Source organism: Felis catus, chromosome B4 (assembly GCF_018350175.1).
Source record: "Felis catus isolate Fca126 chromosome B4, F.catus_Fca126_mat1.0, whole genome shotgun sequence".
NCBI classification, from domain to species: Eukaryota; Metazoa; Chordata; class Mammalia; order Carnivora; family Felidae; genus Felis; species Felis catus.
Genome location: NC_058374.1, coordinates 106,142,037 through 106,161,941, shown reverse-complemented (window position 1 = coordinate 106,161,941; position 19,905 = coordinate 106,142,037). Strand labels below are relative to the sequence as shown.

General features: G+C 37.0%; 1 long non-coding RNA gene across 1 annotated transcript in view; it reads right to left on the bottom strand.

Annotated features, from left to right (window-relative positions):
• Positions 1–6,272: 6,272 nt before the first annotated feature.
• The window catches only part of LOC123386664, a 161,301-nt gene continuing 147,668 nt past the window's right edge, over positions 6,273–19,905 (bottom strand). The window contains exon 3 of the long non-coding RNA XR_006600910.1: positions 6,273–6,391. This is a non-coding gene — a long non-coding RNA (uncharacterized LOC123386664). The remainder of the gene's footprint in view (positions 6,392–19,905) is intronic.

The following is a 19,905-nucleotide window of genomic DNA, read 5'->3' as shown; positions in this document are numbered from 1 at the left end:
TGGACAACAGCCCCTCCATAGAGCATGTGACCTAGATAACAGCCTACAGAGCCAAAAGTAAATATAAGTTCCTGGTTTGGATTCTCCAGTGACCTGTGTGATGGAGTTTCCTCCACCTGCCAGGGTTCCCTTTGTATGCCCCTTAAATAGGATTCCCATGAGGCTTATCAAAACCCAACTCTATTTGGAATGAATTGACCAATCTGGCCTTAGCCTGGGAACCCCAAAGCATTCTTTCTGCCAACAGACCTCAATGAAGCCCTATGACCCAGGTCCTGCTATACTCTCTGACTGTACCCTGCCTTGACCTCTTCATGTGGCCCCTCAAGACATACCATGGATCTGCGAGTAATAAACTTTATTTCAATTCCCTGTGATCTTTTGTTAAACCACTAGCCAATAATCCAGGGATCTTCTTAGCAAATGATAATTTTACAAAGTCACAGAGAAAAACCATGTGCAAAGGGAATATGCTAAACAGTTCCTATGCATTAACTCAATGAGTAAGAGATGAAAGAACTAATGTTCAGAGAATCTGAACCTCACAGAGCCTCTGAATAGCAGAGTCAAGAATTCCTTTCTATCAAATTCAAACTTTATTTTGCTGAACCACCTTGCAATCCTAGAATTATCAAAATATGAAACACAATAAGCCCTAGAATCCAAAAAGACAAAACCAAATCACCAATTTAGGCATAAAAAATTTACAGGAAATAAATTTTAGAGAGAGAAAATGATAATAGGCTACTGCAGAGTTTGGCAAGCTGTTTCTGTAAAGGTCCAGGTAGTAAATACTTTAGGCTTTTGGGGTCCTAAGATATTTGTCACAACAAATTGATTGTGTGGTTATGGCAATAAAGCTGCCAAAGGCAATACATAAATGAATGAATGTGGCTGTGTTTTGATAAAGCTTTATTTACAAAAACAAGCAGTGGGCCATGGTCTGTGGCTCCCTGGACTACGAAACTATATATCCTTAACAATAAAATATATTGCAAACTATTGAGACTCACATTATATTTTTGAGGCCTATATTCCAAAAAAGAAGTATAGGAATGACATGATGATGATAATGATGATGATGATAATTAAACACAACAATAAAAATACAAATGAACCCCAAGGCAAATGTGAAAATTGTTGGCTTTCTTGAAAAGGAGAAAAGGAGAAAAACCTGCTATTAGGCAGGTTATGTGGAAGACATTGTGTAAAGATACAAGCTTGATGCAGTTTTAGAAACATAGTTACTAGTTTACAATCATTTGGAAGTTACAAGTAAACACTTTTTGTTTCTTGGTACCTATCTGTGTGGAATTATTTTAGTCTTAAATATAATATTTTAGCATAGAGGCGCCTGGATGGCTGAGTCATTTAAGCATCTGACTCTGGCTCAGGTCATGATCTCACAGTTCTTGAGTTCAAGCCCCGCACCGGGCTCTGAGCTGACAGTGCAGAGCCTGCTTGGATCCTGTGTCCACCCCCGCCCCCATCCTCTCTCTCTCTCTCTCTCTCTCTCTCTCTCTCTCTCTGACACCACCCCCCTCTTGCACACACTCTCTCTCTACACTAAAAAAATAACATTTTTAAAAAGCAAAAAATACTATTTTAGCATCTAAGAAATCTGTGAAAACTCTTTTCATACACAGGGTGGTAAGTTAGAACAAGTGACCTCAAATGTTAGTATATATTAAAAGCACTTGAAATTCTGATTAAGTATGTTGATGCCAGAGTCCCAATCCCAGAAATACTAATTCGAGAAGTCTTGGGTAGAGCACCCCAAGTTGTTCTCAAGAGGACGGTCCCAGAACTACATGCAAGACAGGGGCCTGGGTGGCTCAGGGAGTTAATTATCCAACTTCGGCTCAGGTCATGATCTTGAGGTTTCTGAGTTCCAGCCTTGCGTCAGGCTGTCAGCACAGAGCCTGGAGCCTGCTTCTGATTCATTCTCTCTCTCTCTCTCTCTCTCTCTCTCTCTCCCTCTCTCTCTCTCCCTCTCTCTCTCTCCCTCTCTCTCTCTCCCTCTCTCTCTCTCTCCCTCTCTCCCTCTCTCCCTCTCTCCCTCTCTCCCTCTCTCCCTCTCTCCCTCTCTCCCTCTCTCCCTCTCTTCCTCTCCCTCCCCCCTTCCCCTCCCACACTCTGTCTCTGTCTCTCAAAAATAAATAAACATTAAAAAAATAACTACACAAAAGAAATTCTCAACTAAAGCAATAATTACATATTATTGTAATATATGTCACGTATTGAACCAAACATCAAGGAACATCTGGGAAGCAGAAAATGAATTCTACTGGCCACCAGGGATAATCAACAACCAGGAATAAGACTTAAAAATAACACTGGTTACCTTATAGGATGGGATATGGCTCTCAAGAGAGAGAGATTTCTGGAAAGTTCTGTGTATTGAGAAGCTGCTCCTATCCAGATTTATAGTAATTCAGGGCCCTGATCATTTAGCAACTATCTTTATTGGCTTGCTAGGTTTTCCATGGTATTCATTTCCTATTATGCCTGTAGGAAAAAAATAATGTCATATAAAAGGAAGCATAAAAGGAAGACCTATTATCCAGGAAAGTGGAAATACAAAAGTTGTTATAGACTGAAGATTTATGTCCCCCCAAAATTTATACATTGAAGTCCTAATTGCCAGTGTGGTTAATTTCAGCAATGGTGCTTCTAAGGAAATAATGAAGGTTAAGTGAGGTCATTTAATAAGATTAGTGACCTTATAAAGTGTACCAGGAATCTCTTGTGCGTGCACGCACTCTTTCTCTCTGTTCCCCCAAACTTACTCCAAGAAGGAGCCATGTGAGTTCACAGAGAAAAGTTGGCCCTCTGCAAGTCAGGAAGAGAGACATCTCCAAAAACCAAATGGGCCAGAATCTTTGTCTTGGACTTCTAGCCTCTAGAACTGTGACAAACAAGTATCTTGTTTAAGCTATCCAGTCTATGGTATTTTGTCATGATAGCCTGAGTACAAATGGAGAAGGGACAAAGGTAGGAGGTAAAGAATTATGGGCCCAAGCAAGGAATCAGATTCGCGTGGGTACCTTATTGATCTGGAAGTTTAGAAAATGTATTCCCATGATTAAGCTACTTAGTCAAACCTTATGCCAGGGCAATGAGTCAATTTATTCTTTTTTTTTCTAAATAAATTTTTAGATATATCCCTTGGAAAACATTTTCTGTACTAATAGATTAATACTTTTTTGTCCTTCTAATGAAGGTCACTTGGAAAAATAAGCAAGTGTATTGTGAATATTTACTGTGTGTTTATCCTTATAGGTTAACAAAGTACATAACATATGAAGGTAAATAAATCATATCGATATATTTGATGCATTCATTTTACAGTTAAATGGAATGGATTCATAAAAAGGACAAAAGGAAAGCCTTAGAGTCCTATTATCCTGAAATCCTAAAAATCCTAAAAATCCTCTGTTTTTATTCTTTCCTGTAGTCTTTCCACCATTTTCCTCTGGTTGTATTTATACAATAGACAGCATGACTGCCATGTAGAAAAAACTGGACATTGTGGTACAGACTACAAAATTACTCAGAAAGGATATATAGGAAATGAGCTTGCTGGTACCTTGTTTGAACTTGAACCAATACCACCTTGCAGGTGTCAGTGCATCTAGTAAGCTAGTTCTGAACACGTCAGAACTACATCTAAAAGATGCTACAGAGTTGAGTACAAGAACACTGGTCATGCGTTGGACATTTCTTTTATACAGTGCCTACCAACTCGTGCAAAGAAGTTAGTCATGGTGAATGGGATGGACAGGGCTCAAAGGACACAGTTGGTTAAACAAGTCACACTGATACGTTATAGTCTACTTAGATTTTCAAACACATCTCAAACAATCATGAAAACTTTAAGTATTTCTATTTATATCTAAGGAAATGCAGAATTGTGGAATATCTTCTGTAGTTCCTGCTTATGGCTGACTTTAAGAGGAGGTTCTAAAATGCTGGGTCATGAGGCAAATTTGGCTGTACCATTTTTGTCATTTTCTAGGTCCCTTTGGGACCAAGAGCTTTGATTAAGAGTGGCACATACTCCTTCAGAATGCTCAATATTCAGGAAGAATGAACATCAGGCCAATAATTCAGACTGATCATGCCAGTTGGTTCCAAAGTTTCAGTCTTTTCATACACAATACTGAATGTTTTTGAGACAGTGAGCGAGCATGAGAACAAGAGCATGAGAGAGCTAACAATTCATTTTCTTACTTCCTCTGACATATACAAGGAAATCCCTAAATATGGTTATGCTGCCACACCAATCACATATTCCTGAATGTTACACTGATCATATACATTACTGAATTTGCCACATCCATAGAGATTGGACTTGGTACTTTGTAGCTTTGCAATGGGGTTTGACTACCAAGAAAAATGATTCAAACCAACACTTTCTGAAACTTGCTTCTTTCTTTGGCCAACTAATTTGACCAGCCAATCAAACTACTTAAACCATTTGCCAACATGGATACATCCCAAAATACACTATGAGAGCATTGTCTGGTTTTTCTTTCATCTACTTCTTCTCTTGTAGCTCATTACATTTTAATGAGGTAAGGGTAGTAAAACAATCATCCACATTTAAACAACCACCTCATTCTTACCATAAGCAAAAAGAGAGAAATTTTATAGTGAAAATACTAATGAAAACCAGAAGGGGTCAAGCCTAAATTGAAAAAAAAAAAAAAAAAAAAGGATAGATGCAAAATAGAGAAAGAAAACAGTTCATTAAGATCTTAAATTTTATTTATGGGTTTAAAATTAAGCAAATATGTATTTTTTAGTGTTCTAATGATATGTATTTAAGAATGTAAACACTAACAATGATATATAACTGCTATTTAAATAGAATTAGGAGTCCCTCAATCAAAAGTGAGGAGATAGAATAGGAAAAACCATAGGCACACCTCAAGTGAAACTCTTCATTGTATTACAAAACATTTCAAGGGATATATTCAGAATTTGTAATTCCTTCATTAGTCTGAGAAGGTCATGAGGAATTTGTGCTAACATATCATGCCTGTGTCATACATTACCAGCTCGATATCAGGATGGTCAGACCACATTAATATTAATTTATTCTCCTGAGATGATGAAAGGATATTGACACTGTCCATTCTCTTTTAGACTTCTTCCATTTCAAAATTACCACAGCAAAATTACTAAGCTCTAACTTTAAATACAAGAACCCCAAATTTTGTTTGTGTGTTTCAATAACATGGTGCATCATTGCTGTTTTATTTTCCTGATACTTGTTAAAAAATGATTACCAAACATTATTTATAAAGGCACATCAACTACGATAGCACTCACAGATGTTTTAACTTGCATAGTGTCCATAGTTTCACACTACTGGGTGCAAAGAAAAGAAAGAAACATTTAAAAAGCTAAATCCTGAAGGATTGTGCAAGGAGATCACAGCATAGCTGTGGACAAAGACATTTTAGAGTTTGGGGAGGCCTAAGAAAAACCCCACAGGGTCTATAGGGTAGAGAATTGTACAAAATTTCTACTTTAAGGGAAGGGTGGAACTTAGGCAAATTAAGGAAAATTCAAGAGTAAACTTAAGGCAGCAGAAATGTGATGTACAATGATTTAGAAGTGTGTCTGGTAGAGAACACAAACCCAGCCTCTCTAGAAAACAGGAAAGAATTTAAAAGGCAAAAAGCAAAATGTAGGGAGACTTAAATTTCATAGTTAGGATTTGGAGGTTTGTTCTTCGCCCACATTCCCAAACCTGAGTTCTGCTGTCAACAAGTAATAAATGAAATTCCTTGGCATGGATGTGAGGGTGGTGGAGAATCTGAGCAATGACTAGGAGATTTGAAAGATAAAGGAGAAAGCACACTTGGGGGTGGGGGGGGTGGGGAAGGCTACTTTCCAAGCTTACAGGTCAATAGCTGGGAAATATTCTAGGCATTGGGAACAATCACAAGAATGTACGCATAATAACAACTTAAATGATACATTAAAAATTTTAAAACATTCTTATATGGTATTTCACTTAATCTCTCAGGAAGGAGTGGTCCTAGCAAAGCAGTGTTTTGGAAAATTTGGGTAGAACTTGCAGAATCGATGAGAAGAGAATAGAGGCAGGAGTTGTACTAGAACACTGACTTGAAACAAAATAAAAGACACTAAGATGACTGTAAAGGAAGAAGGCTGGTACCTCTGAAATCAATTAAAAATTTTAAAGTTATCTTTGAAATAGGAACCGTTCAATGAAATTTAGAAATGTGATGAACCTACCGTTGACTTCATAAGGACTGGATCGGTGTACCCCTCCTGCTCAGATTTCCGTTCATCCTAAAGATGGAAATATGAAGAAACTTCAAACCAGTAGGTTCAGAGACAGGCACCTTCAGGTCTAAAGAGAGAAAAAAACAAGACTCTAGAAGCCACGCAAGGTATATAAATCAATGGTCCTCAAAGCTACTTATCAGCATCACCGGAGAACTGTGAGATATTCAAATCACCTGGCTTGACCTTTCATCTACTAAAACAGTTATTCCTGCAGTAGGGCTCCTGCTTTCTGTGTTTTCACAAGCTCTCCAGGTGCTCAAGTTTGAGAGCCACTGGTATAGCCAGTGTTACAGATGTAACAGAAGTTACTGATTTCTGCTGAAGACCTGAGAAAGCGTCTTGGTGAGAAAAGAGGCCTAGTTAAGAATCATAACTTTCTCATTTCATGGGTAATTAGGTATTTCAGTTTGCACACACCCAAATGATGCAATCTTGTTAGAAATGTTCCCCGCGAAAAGACATACTTGATGATAAATTTATTACAGAAATCAAAATCAAGAATATTTTACAAAGCAAAATCAATTTGATTTTTTATTGTGCCTTCTTTGAGATAACCCATTGCTAAATCCTGCTCTTAAACATACAATCTGTTATGTTGAAATAAAAGAACTTGTATACCCAGGGAAATAATGGTATTTAATAATGTTTCATTCTATCATAACATGTAGTAATACTTTTCTACAGATTCAGCACATTCCGCTGAAGAATATGCTTCTGATGAGGGAGCATGAGGCAGGCTGAGGGGCAAATCACAAGCTAGCACCCCACCCGCATCCCAGGTGGGAGCTGTGTGATATTCCTTGGACACTCCTGGCTACCCAAGAACAAAGGAAAGGGGTTGAAGTGCTTGCCATGCTGATGTGGGAAACTAAGGCAAATGAAAAATTAAATTCCCTTACTGCCTACAGCCCATTGATAAGTCCTTGAAACTGGCAGAGTGACCTCCCTCTAGGAGCTCAGCTGCCTCGATGACACTGCTAGGGGCAAAAGAGAATCTTGGCTTAACATTGTCCCAACCTCGAGGATCCTATAAGTCTACTTCCTTTATCTCAACTGCCCCAAGATATATGCTGGCAATCATACTCCAAGCTTATGGCTCCCCAAAATGCATCTGAAGGGTCTCATGACAGAGGTTTTATTAAATGGTAATAAATGGGGTTTCCCTAGTAACAGCTAGCCCCTCCAGGTCCTGGAAACCTTGCTCCCAAAATTCCTTAGAGACTTACTCTATCCCTGACCCCCTCCCAACCTGAGGGTATATAATGAATTACCTGTCAAACCCCAGTGCAGCTGTTCCTGCCCATGGGTCCTGTCCCCATGCTTTAATAAAATCACCTCTTTGCACCAAAGACATCTTCAAAAATTCTTTCTTGCCCATCAGCTCTGGACTACCCCACTATCACCCCAAAACTTCATCACTTTTATACCATTTTATTTAACAATATGCTTTATTATTATTATACTCAGAATTGCTTGACTTCTGGGTATTTTTTTTCTTTTTAGCACGGGCATAGTCAACTTTTTCTAAACTAGCTTGACAAATACAATAAAAATAAAAATAAATGAAATTCTATCTTTTAAAAAAATTTTTTTAACCTTTATTTATTTTTTTTTTGAGACAGAGAGAGACAGAGCATGAATGGGGAAGGGTCAGAGAGAGAGGGAGACACAGAATCTGAAACAGGCTCCAGGCTCTGAGCTGTCAGCACAGAGCCCGACACGGGGCTTGAACTCACAGACCTTGAGATCATGACCTGAGCCAAAGTCGGATGCTCAACCGAATGAGCCACCCAGGCGCCCCTGAAATTCTATCTTAAAGTACCTATGAATCTTCACTATTAGATGACCAATATTATACAGTGACTAAATATATAATTTTGTTTTGAAGTATGGATTGTTCTAGTTTCTCTATAGAACACCAGCCTTTTCAGAAGAAAACAGAAGTCATTAAGCTTTGATCTCTTACTCATTTCATTCAGTTTCAAAGTCACGCTAGTTATAAAAGTTCTAGACATGCCACGCCATGTTTTATTTCTGCATTATTACTTTACTTTTATGTAGAATTTGGGACTCATATCAAAGGAAATATTTTAAATCATTCCAGACTCTAGGTTACTATGATGCAGCTTTTATTTATTTTTAAAATTTCCCATCCTATAACTATCTAAGCTTTATTAAAGTTGGTGATTTGAAAAAGAAGGGCCAGTTACCAAATACACCCAAATTATGAGGGTTTATATGAAAAGATGTATCCCCCTGCTCTAACCTAATTGTTTTAGGGACCCCAATAAAATTAGCCCTGGAAAACTTGTGCTTCCAAAGAGTATACGTACAAGCTCTTTTGTCAGGAGCAGAGATGCTCAGAAACTCCTCCATGAGAATTGCCCTTTCACTGTTAAGGAAATTCTTCCTTCTGTCATTTCAAAGTTATTTATGCCATATCTTGAGATCAGGTCTTTCACCTTCCGCAAGAACAGCAACAACAACAACAACAACAACAAACAACAAAAACAACTGGGAAATAGCTATCACCATTACATTATTTTCCCCAGGTAGTCGTCAGGACTCAAAGAACTGAGACTTCAAAATGTGCAAATGTCACTAAAATGATATGCTTGCTTTCCTAATGGGACAGGGTTAGTTGAAATACTTTTTAAATACAGAGCTTTATTAAATCTATTCCATTTAATCAGAGGTTTGTTACACTCATATGTAATGGATAGGAGAAATGGGATTTCAGAACGTTGTTTCTAAGATTGTCTATTTTGGGTGAAAGAGGGAGAGAGAAAGTGGGGGAGGGGGTGGCAGAGAGAGAGACAGAGAATCCCAGGCAAGCTTCTGATGCTCAACCAACTGAGTCACCCAGGCATCCCAGAACATTACATTTCTGTAGTACACAGCCATATTGAGTCACTGGGTCTTGCTATTATACAAATACCATAGACACCAAAGGAATAGCTATGCTTTAATTTAAAATTATGCCAAAGTTAAAATTGTCACACTAATAAAGTATTATCACACTTAGACTTACCAAATTTATTTTTTAACTCATTCATATTTTGGAGGAAAAGGTATGAGCCCTAAAAAATCATTAATTCCAACATGTGAAATTTAATATCTTCTCATCCTCTTTCCCTTCCAACAAAAGAAGAGGAAGTCTCCTTTACTAATATTTCAAATTAGAAATACACACACGCATGCAGGTGTGCCCACACACACGTGCCCACACTCAGGAGCCAGGATATATATCACTTCATACAATTCAAATAAACAAAAATGCCAGACAATATTTAGGGCACTGTGTTAAATGTTAAAGCAAAAGCACAGATGAGTAATAAGGAATCTCTGAATCACAGATAGCAAGACTTAATATTATCAAAAAGCTCATTCTCTCCATTATGTCCTATAAATTCCACATAATTATAATTAAAAACCCAAGGAAATTTTCTTATAAAACTTAAGATGGTGCTGAGGCATCTCTGTACAATATACCGTGGGAGAATACTACAGATATAAGGAAAAGGCAACACCCCTATTTAAAACTGGGAAAATAATACTGGCAATTAACAGAAAAAGAAACATGTAGAAAGCAAATATATTAGAGGATACTCATGGACTTATAAGTGATCAAAGAATTATAAATCAAGGTGATAATGGCATCTTATTTTTCCATCCAATGGAAAGAAAGAAAGAAAGAAAGAAAGAAAGAAAGAAAGAAAGAAAGAAAGAAAGAAAGAAAGAATTTTATAATACTGATAAAACTGTGATGAAATAGGTTCCAATAGGGGAATGTTTCACACTACTTATCAAAATTTAAAATATTTACAACTTTTTTTTAAATTTTTTTTCCACGTTTTTATTTATTTTTGGGACAGAGAGAGACAGAGCATGAACGGGGGAAGGGCAGAGAGAGAGGGAGACACAGAATCGGAAACAGGCTCCAGGTTCTGAGCCATCAGCCCAGAGCGTCACGCGGGGCTCGAACTCACGGACCGCGAGATCATGACTTGGCTGAAGTTGGACGCTTAACCGACTGCGCCACCCAGGCACCCCATAAAATATTTACAACTTTTGACATAGTAGTTGTGCTACAATGGATGGGGGGTGATGCAGTTAAAGTCAAACCATTCCTCTTATCTTCTTTAATGTATCTGAACTTAATTTTTTTTTCTCCAACACTGTTTTGAAGCTTCTCTGCTAGAAAGCAATGCTTCCACAAGTCTCCTCCATCCATGGGTGATTGCCTATGAGAATGTCGACCAAGGACTCCTCAGACTGCAAATGAGAGGGGTTAGAACCAATTCATAGACTACTACATGGTCCACAGCTAGGACCAAGTTGTGTGTGCCTATTACTCAATGCAAAGGTAGGCAAGACCTCTTTGGGTCTCTTGATATATGGTGCTGGATCCCACAGGCCTTACAAAGATAATTTTGTCTGTGGGTGGATGCCAAATTATTGCTGTTGTGGGGAGGGATATGATGAAGGAGGATTTATTCAGACATGTTGCTGATGTCACTTAGGGGAGGTCTTTAATTCCGGTTTAAAAAAAGAAAGATACGAAAAGATTATTTTAGAACAGTTGAAACTTCACTGCAAAATGAATAATTATTGCATTTTCTAGCAATTAATCACAGTGGACACATGTGAATCACTGCTCTACATAGATTATCCTTGTTTCCTTGTAGCTACCCCTAAATTGACTCTGGAAAATATCCTCATCTAGTCAGTCATGTGATTTCTGTGGAATTGTCTTCATCCTCAAAACTTGCTGAGGGCTCTCAGTGCTTAATCCAAACATATAACCTAGTAATTGCCTTAGGGAATGGTACTGTTGGCAGATTATATTATTTTGGCAAATATTCACATACTCATGCCCACACGCAAGGATTCTTCCTCATCCCAATGGGGTTCATCTTGGCCATGTGACCTGTTTTGGCCAATGCCAGTAAAATGTAGAGAGTGGATATCTATGCTACAACCAAGCAGTTACTTTAAATGTAATCTTTTTGCCCGCCAGACTACAAATGTATTAGTTAGGATTCAAAGGCAGTGTGGGCAGTTTTACACAATAAGGGATTTATTTTAAGAATTTGAAACTATACAAATGTAGAAAAGAAATTTAAAAAGTGCAGGACTTGACAAAAAATTTTGAGAATCAGAGAACTCATTAATGAATTTGAGAAATCAAGCACATCTAACCACGGAAGGGGAAGTCTTTGCCATGTGCATCCACAACCAAACATTTGCCAGTGAGCCTGAGGTCAGGATAGCACTCAGGAAGGATAATTAAGTTTAGAGCAGAAAAGAGCAAGAATAAACTAGAGTGCACTCAACACTTCCCTATTTACCATAATGGTATATTATTTTAATATTCTTCAGAGAGTAATGGGAATTTTTTACTTCTGTCTTGCAGATACCAAGCAAAATCCTCTTCTGGACAACTCAGAAATCCCCCTTGACTAGTGCAGATATAATTTGGTACTAGTTTCCTCTAGGCTTGCCAATGAAAAAATATTCTTTTTATTAAAGCTTATTTATGGGTTCCTTAGAGCCCATCCATTGCTGGGAACTCATTAACAGTGGCTTTAGCCCAGGCTCTGCATTCTGTGGGTGAATGTCATTTATTTAAGGAATTCTATAAGAACACTTTATTTTGGGGTCACCTTCATTCCTCTTAACAAAAGCTTACATTGTTTGTTTGTTTGGGGGGGGTTGTTTTTTCTCTCCTGGGGGATACAAAGGATGATTTTTGGCCTGGAATAGCTCTTGACATACAAGGTATTCCCAGAGCTACTATCTCATTTCTCTACCATCAAATCTACAACCCAGTCACAGGTTCTTGCTTCTGGGTTTTCTCAGGTGTGGTTAGAAAACCATCTTCTTCATAGTCCACAAATTACTGGAGACATAGGTGAAGCTCTTCATCCAATCTTCCTGAAGCCCCTCTAGGCTTAGGTGATGAGAAAATACCCTCTTCCAGGTAGGGGAAGAGGTCAGCAGCATTCTAGCAACTCTTTCCAAAGAAATCCCCAACCCCCAGCCAAAATTTAGGCACTTCTATGACAACGCTTTAATATACCTGATGAAGATGAGGGACTGAGTATTACACAACCTATTTTATTGTATGTATGTATGTATTTTCTTATTGTTAAAGTACGCTTCATACCCAACACAGAGTCCAATGCGGAGCTCAACACAGAGACTCAGGACCATGAGATCAAGACCTAAGCTGAGATCAGAGTCTGATGCCCAACCAGCTGAGCCATCCAGGTGCCCTACAAAACATATTTTAGATCATCCCTCCTTTGCAAGTACTGTTGAGTATTCTACCTTTGCTTGGGAATACAAAGGTATTGATAGAAAAATAACAAAAAACAATGTGATTAAAAAATGAGAACTGAATAGACATTTTCCCAAAGCAGACATAAAAATGGCCAACAGGTACATGGAAAGATGCTCAACATTGCTAATCATGAGGGAAATGCAAACCAAAACCACAATGAGATATCACTTCACACCCATTACAATGGGTATAATCAAAGAGACAAGAAACAACAAGTGTTGGGAACACCTGTGCACTGCTTGTAGGAGTGTAAATTGGCGTAGTCACTATGGAAAACAGTATGGAGATTTCTCAAAAATTTAGGACTAGAACTACCCTATGACCCAAGCAATCCCACTTTTGGGTATTTATCCAAAATATTTGAAATCAGTTCTTGAAAAGATTTCTGCACTCTCATGTTCATTGCAGCATTATTCACAATAACCAAGACATAGAAACAATCTAATTGTTCCTGTACAGATAAATGGATAAAGATGATATATTATATATATATAATATCCACATCATCTATTATATATGATATAATAATATATTATAATATATATATAATATAGGCATGCATACACACATATATATATTATACACACATAAGCAATAAAGTATTATTCAGCTATGAGAAAGAAAGAAATCCTGCCATTCACAACAACATGGATGGAACTGGAAGGCATTATGCTAACTGAAATAAAATCAGACAGAGAATGACAAATGCTGTACAATATCACCCGTATGTGAAATCTACAAAAGTCAAACTCAGAAACAGAAAGTAGAATAGTGAGTGGTCGCCAGGGGCTGAGGTTTAGGGTAAATGAGATGGTGGTCAAAGGGTACAAACTTTCAGTTTTAAGATGAATATGTTCTGAGGATCTAATGTACAGCATAGTGTTTGTAGCAGCCACAGTTAATAATACTCTATTATATACTTAATGTTGCTGAGAGAGTAGATTTTTAACATTCTTGGCAGAAAAAAAGAGATTGCAATTACATGAGGTGATGGAGGTGTTAATCCTACTGTGGTAATCGTTTCTCAATAGATAATTATCAAATTATCACACTGTACACCTTAAACTTACACTATATTATATGCCAATTATATCTCAATAAAACTGAAAAAAATAAAAATTAAAAAAAATTCCAAACCTATTTTTAAGGATAATCATTTGAGCTAAATATGCAAAGTATTGAAACTCTATTCTCATCTGAAATTTGGTACATCAAGTAAACATCCCCTATTACCAAAAATACTTGTTTTTTGCAGGGCTTGTTTGGCCCCTAAACTAGCACCATTCACGTTAGTGAATGTTACTCATAGTCTACAGGGCACCCGATCTCTCTGTAAACATTAGATGTGCTTAAACAAGAATTTAAAGGCAATAGTTTCTTAACAGTTCCTTAATAGCTTCTTAACTTCTCCATGCTAATATTCCCACTTCTTTTCATACTGCAGTTAAAACCATACTTCTGAAGCAGGGATCTTGAAGGATCTTTTTATTTGATGATAGTTACTAATATACAAACCCTCCTTAAGCATCCTTAGGAACAAACCAAACAACTTAGATCAGGTGGCCGAAAAGCTACTTTTTCAAGGTTGTCCCCTTCTGTGCCATTTTCATTGCTTTCTGAGTTTCAAAGAAAGCTGACGTTTTCAATGAAGACATCAACACCAAGGCAGAGCCAACCCATGTCTATATACAGCCTCACATTTCAGACTTTTACCGATATTTTTAGCTGGATTAAGTCTATAGTGCTAAATATGCTCTATTACATCCTTTCCCATGGAAAGAGACACGATATCACAAACACAGTATTATAAATTCACTGCCTGATTGAGGGGAAAAATAAGAAAATCTTCTTTGGCCGGAAGAACAAGCGCTTTTATTTGAACAGCAACAATAACAAAAACCCCGGGGCAGGAGCAAGGAAGATATAGGAAACGAAAAAAAGATACCTTTCCTTCAAAAAAATTTAGTTTCCCAAAAGGAAAAAAATGTAGTTTGAAAGTTGGAATTGCCTATTAGATATATATTTAATGAGAAAATAATTCCAAGTAATGTCAGCTACTTAAGGCTGGCAATTATTTTCAGGGCTAGTCATTCCATTATTTTACTGAGCAGCTGCTTGTAAGGAAAACCACACTCAGTATAATAGCCCATTTCTGAACGATTACACCAGTAGCTAACTCTGCCTCTCCCCTTTCAACTATGTTGCTCAGAAGCCCTAATGACTCTCCTCATCTAACAAAGTAACATGGGAAGTCTTTCATCTGACCTTCAAGGTGCTCCAGAGTCTGACTACAAGCCTACCTAGTAACATCAACCTTTAGGACTTTTTTATATGCATCTTCTATGCAAGTCAAGTCAAAAAGAGCTGTTTAGGGGCACTGGGGTAGCTCTGTTGGTTATGCGTCCAACACTGGCTCAGGTCATGATCTCAGGATCCATGGGTCCAAGCCCTGTGTCATGCTCTGTGCTGACAGCTCAGAGCCTGCTTCAGATTCTGTGTCTCCCTGTCTCTCTGCCCTTCCCCCACTAGTGCTCTGTCTCTGTCTTTCAAAAATAAATAAATGTTAAAAAAAAAAAAAAGAGCTGTTTAGCTGTGCACAGTACTTGTACATTTCGGCCATCCATATTTTGTTCCTGTTTTTCCCTCTAAAGTAAAAGTTCTGACCCATCACCTCCATATTTAAAATCCTACCTATCCTTCAAGTCACACATCAAATGTGACTTCCACTTTGAAGGCCTCCTTCTTTGTCCTAACCAGAAAAAATATCCTTCCTATGGTTCTTTATTTCTAACCCTCTCATAAACCCAAGACACTTCTTTGAATTGCCTTTCTTAGATATTTTTTTCCCTTCATCATTAGACTGTAAGCCAGTATAAGGAATTTGAAAAACACTTACACATAATTAATGTGTACTAAACATTACTGAAAGGAGCAAGCAATTGAGACGTTGAAATTTTTTATCTATATAAAAATTTAATTTAAATATATCAAATCCGGGTAGAAATATATATATCAAATCTGGGAAAAAAGATACCACACTGTAAATCTCAGCGCTGTATTGAAGTGAATGAGCAAATAACTCATTTGGAGCACTCATATTTCATTCAGAAGAGTTCTGTAAGCTGTGGTGAGAAGGGTTAGCATCCTTCTTTTATAGATAAGAAAACGTATGTGCAGAGAGGCTGTCTGGTTTACCCAAGTCACAGTGGAAATCAAAGTTAAAGCTAGGATTAGAGCTGACAGCTTTCAGGTCAACAGCTTCATTCACTCAGCTGTATCTCTTAAGAAGCCATTTCTAAACTTCCAACAGATTGGTTCTGAACTCTACCATGATACTGAGTAGTTTTGTTTTTAATGTGAGTAGTTCACATGCCTCAGTGTCCCCACTGAAAATCAGTCTGCTAATCTGCAGCATTCTATTTAATTTAGAACACTTTTCATTATTCTAAAGAGCATAACTCCCACATTCTCACATATTTGAATAATTCAGATTAAGAATTTTAAGTCATTAAGAAGCACCCTGAACCTTTTCCAATTAAGTAAAAAAAATATACCTCCCAGAACAGTGACAGTCACAGAATGCACACATTATAACTAAATATTGATATATAATAATTTAGCTAAAATAAACTGCAATGAAAGTAACAGATAAACAATTCAAGAAAACATCAACACAATTTAATTGTATTATGATTGCTTTGTAATAATTAAACATCAAAGTCAATGTGTATAAAAGGATACTTCTGAAGCAGCAGCACAAATTGCTTCAAAGCCAACTTTGTTTGAAGATAAGCTGTAAAGTCTAGTAAATAGAAAAATTAAAAGGCCCCTTGTGTAAAAAGGTTTGGAAATTGAATGCAAGTTTAGATAGCTTTTGAACTGTATAAACTGTGTGTGTTGGGGGGGGGGGAGATTTTCTATAAACTTCAAAGAATTTTCAAACAATTCAATACTATACTCTTTTCTACCTAATTGCTCAATTTATTAATAAAAATTTCTATTAGAGTACATTATCTAAAAGAATCAGAGAAAATTAAATCTGAAAGTTACAAGAACAAAGAAAAGGCATGCAGGTCCTCATTAGTGAGAAAACGGATCACAGTTTCTCTTCTGTGATGGGAAATGAGTCTGCACAGCCACCCACCCAAGTGGCAGACCAGTTTCTGTGGTGTCTTTTCAAATGGACAGATCACAAATAATCTGAACCAAATTTCCTGCCCTGTTTGAACAAACCACCAAAATTTTGAAAGTTCTGGAAAACTCTAATATTTTTCTGTAAAATTGCAAACATCAAGTATTTTTTATAGTAAAATAAAGAGTTCTACTGAGATAATTACCAAGAAAAATATTTTCCTAAAATCTATTTAGCCAATTCTACTGCTGGAAGGTAAAGCAATTAAAATTAAGCTCTCTTGAGCTTAATATGTTCTAGGTATTGTTTTAATATCAGTTACTTGAAAATAATGACTGTGGTGTTGCACTTTTGTTATTATCTTTGTACATTTTTCTACAACTGGTAACATAAATGCACCCTTTCTCCCCACCTAAAAACTATCCCCAAAGAAAGCAAGATTTCCTTCTTAGAATAAGTCTATAAATCACGTCATAATAAATCAGGACTGAGATATACAAAGTCACCTTAAGAATTCTGAATGCATTCCAAGTCAGTAAGTCTTATCTAAACACAGTCTGCCTGAATCAGAGGCAGAGGTGCTCAGCTATGGAATCATAGATAAACCAAGAAGCAGAGTGGTACCTTCAAGGACTACTCAGGCCATCATGTTTCCATAGCTGCGTGGGTCTCTAACTTGCCGCGCTTTGGAATCACCAGGGAGTTTTTAACCTATTGATGTCTGGGTCCTACTTCCAGAAATCCTGATTTGTGCCTAGGACACTGGTTTGTGCCTAGGACACTGTAGCTTTTTTAAACTTTCCAGAATTGCTACCTTATCTCCAAGCTGTGACCAACTGTATTGTAAAGACAAGCTCATCAAGTTATTGGAAGAAGTAAAGAATGCTTTTCCTTATGCATTTTGTTTTATAGAAGCATTGTCATAGAATACCATGTCATGTTTTGTTTGGAAAATTAAAGAATGAGCAAGGCCATTTGAGAAGAAAGCATCTAAGAGGTAAAGTTTGAAACAACAAACTTTAAAGGTAAAGTTTGAAACAACAAATTCCTAAGTAAGACTTTTTCTTTTACTCTATCCTCACCCTTTTCTGTGAATCTACTGGTTACTATGAAAGGAGGAAGAATTGAGAGGAGACTGGAAAAAGTTTGGTAATTTATTAAATGAAACTTTGCTTAATTCCTATAGAGTATCACAAAAATGTGGCCAAATCATCATCATCATAATCACCATCATCATCATCATCATCATCATCATCAAAGTTTCCTCCACCCAGCTGGTCTCTGCTTTAATTTACATTAATGTGAAACATTAGCAGCCAGCCATAGCTGTATGGAGAATAAGGATGGGCCCTGTACATCTTAACTGACTAAGTGAAACAAAGAGAATGAACCTTGGAATATACCAGAAATCATCAAATATTGTCTTTTTTTTTCCTATACCACAAGGGATCTAGGACCATATGTGCAAGAGTTGTGATCCTAATCCTTACAAGAGCTTAGTTCAACTTTTTTTTTTACCAGATATTTAGATATTTATTAAGTGTTAAATGTGTGAATTATCTTTTTACTCTACATGTGTTATAAACAAATAATATAGAAAAAGCTTAAAAAGTTGATTATATGATTTTTAAATCCACCCAATATTGAGGAAAAAGATCAAACAGGGTATATAAATGTGGGAAAAAATAAATAGTTGCCTCGTGTATTCCCCAGCATTAGAATTTCTTTCACTGTTTACACGCCTGTCCTCTCTAAGCTTATAATCCCTTTTTGTAGAATTACACATTTTCTCATTGTTACTAAGAAATAACCTATGTGAAAGCAATATGCAACTAACATTTTCTCAAGTTAACAACCTGTTGGATTCAAAATAAGTAGCACAAACAGTAATAATTCAAATTTTACTTATATATTTCTACCTCCTCTCTAGTCCTAAATCTCCAGTCTTTTCCCTAGCATATCATCCTCAGGGTATCTCAGAGGTGTTAACTGACACTTAATTTTGCCTCTATCATTCATTCCACACATATGTTTGAACACCATACATTTACCAGATAAATCCCTTCATTAATGTCTACCCCTTGAAGATGATGACTCCCATAAGCTCCTTTCACTGATCTATTCTGGAACAACCTTGATTATCTATTCAGGTCTCTCATTTCACCTCAGAAGTTCCAAAGAAAGAGGTGACAAAAGTGGAATTGGATACACTTCATCGTACTGGGCTGAGGCTATCCTGTCTCTACAGCTCTGAGGAGAATACTCAGCTTTTTAAAGCTTTTTAAAGCACCTTTCATTATCTGACTACTGAGGCCATATACTTTTTGTCTCTACCTTAGAGAATCCCTTAAAAAGTTAGACTTGGGTGCCTCAGTGGCTGTGTCAGTTAAGTGTCCAACCCAGGTCAGGATCTCATGATTCATGAGATCAAGCCTCACATGGGACTCTGTGCTGACAGTGAGGTGATTCTCTCCCTCTCTCTCTGCCCCTCCCCAACTCTCTCTCAAAAATAAATAAACTTTTAAAAAAGTCAGACTTTTCAGCTTTTTGAAAAGCTACAATCTTTGTTTCAATAAAGGCTCACACCCAGGCTTCTTAGCTGTGGCATAAAATACTCATCCTCCTCCAGTCTCTGTCTACAGGAGCTTACCTACTTTGGTTTCCTTTGTCCAGTTCAAACCAATGCGTCCAAATAAAAGTCTGGGAACAATTTGCCCTGCCATTTTATTACCCACTTCCAACTCTAAATCACAGTTTTGTCTTAGAGATGACTCTGCTGTATTTGTAAATTTAGGTAACAAAACCAATGCATATAAATAGTAAATAATATTTGACAGTATAAAAAATACTTTCTACATGTCCTAAGTTAATACAAATAATAAATAAAATTATCCAATTTTTAAAAACTATGAATATAATCTAAAATAATATCAGGCTGGCTTCTTTGCAAATAGTCCGAAGCAATCTGCAAAAATGAGGAAATTACATGTTGATGTAGATCACAGTGCTCCTGGATGGGCATGCTTTGGCCAGATCTCAAGCAAGATATGCAAGTAGTTAAATTGAGGAATAAAGCATATTCATAATGAAAGGAGTGTAT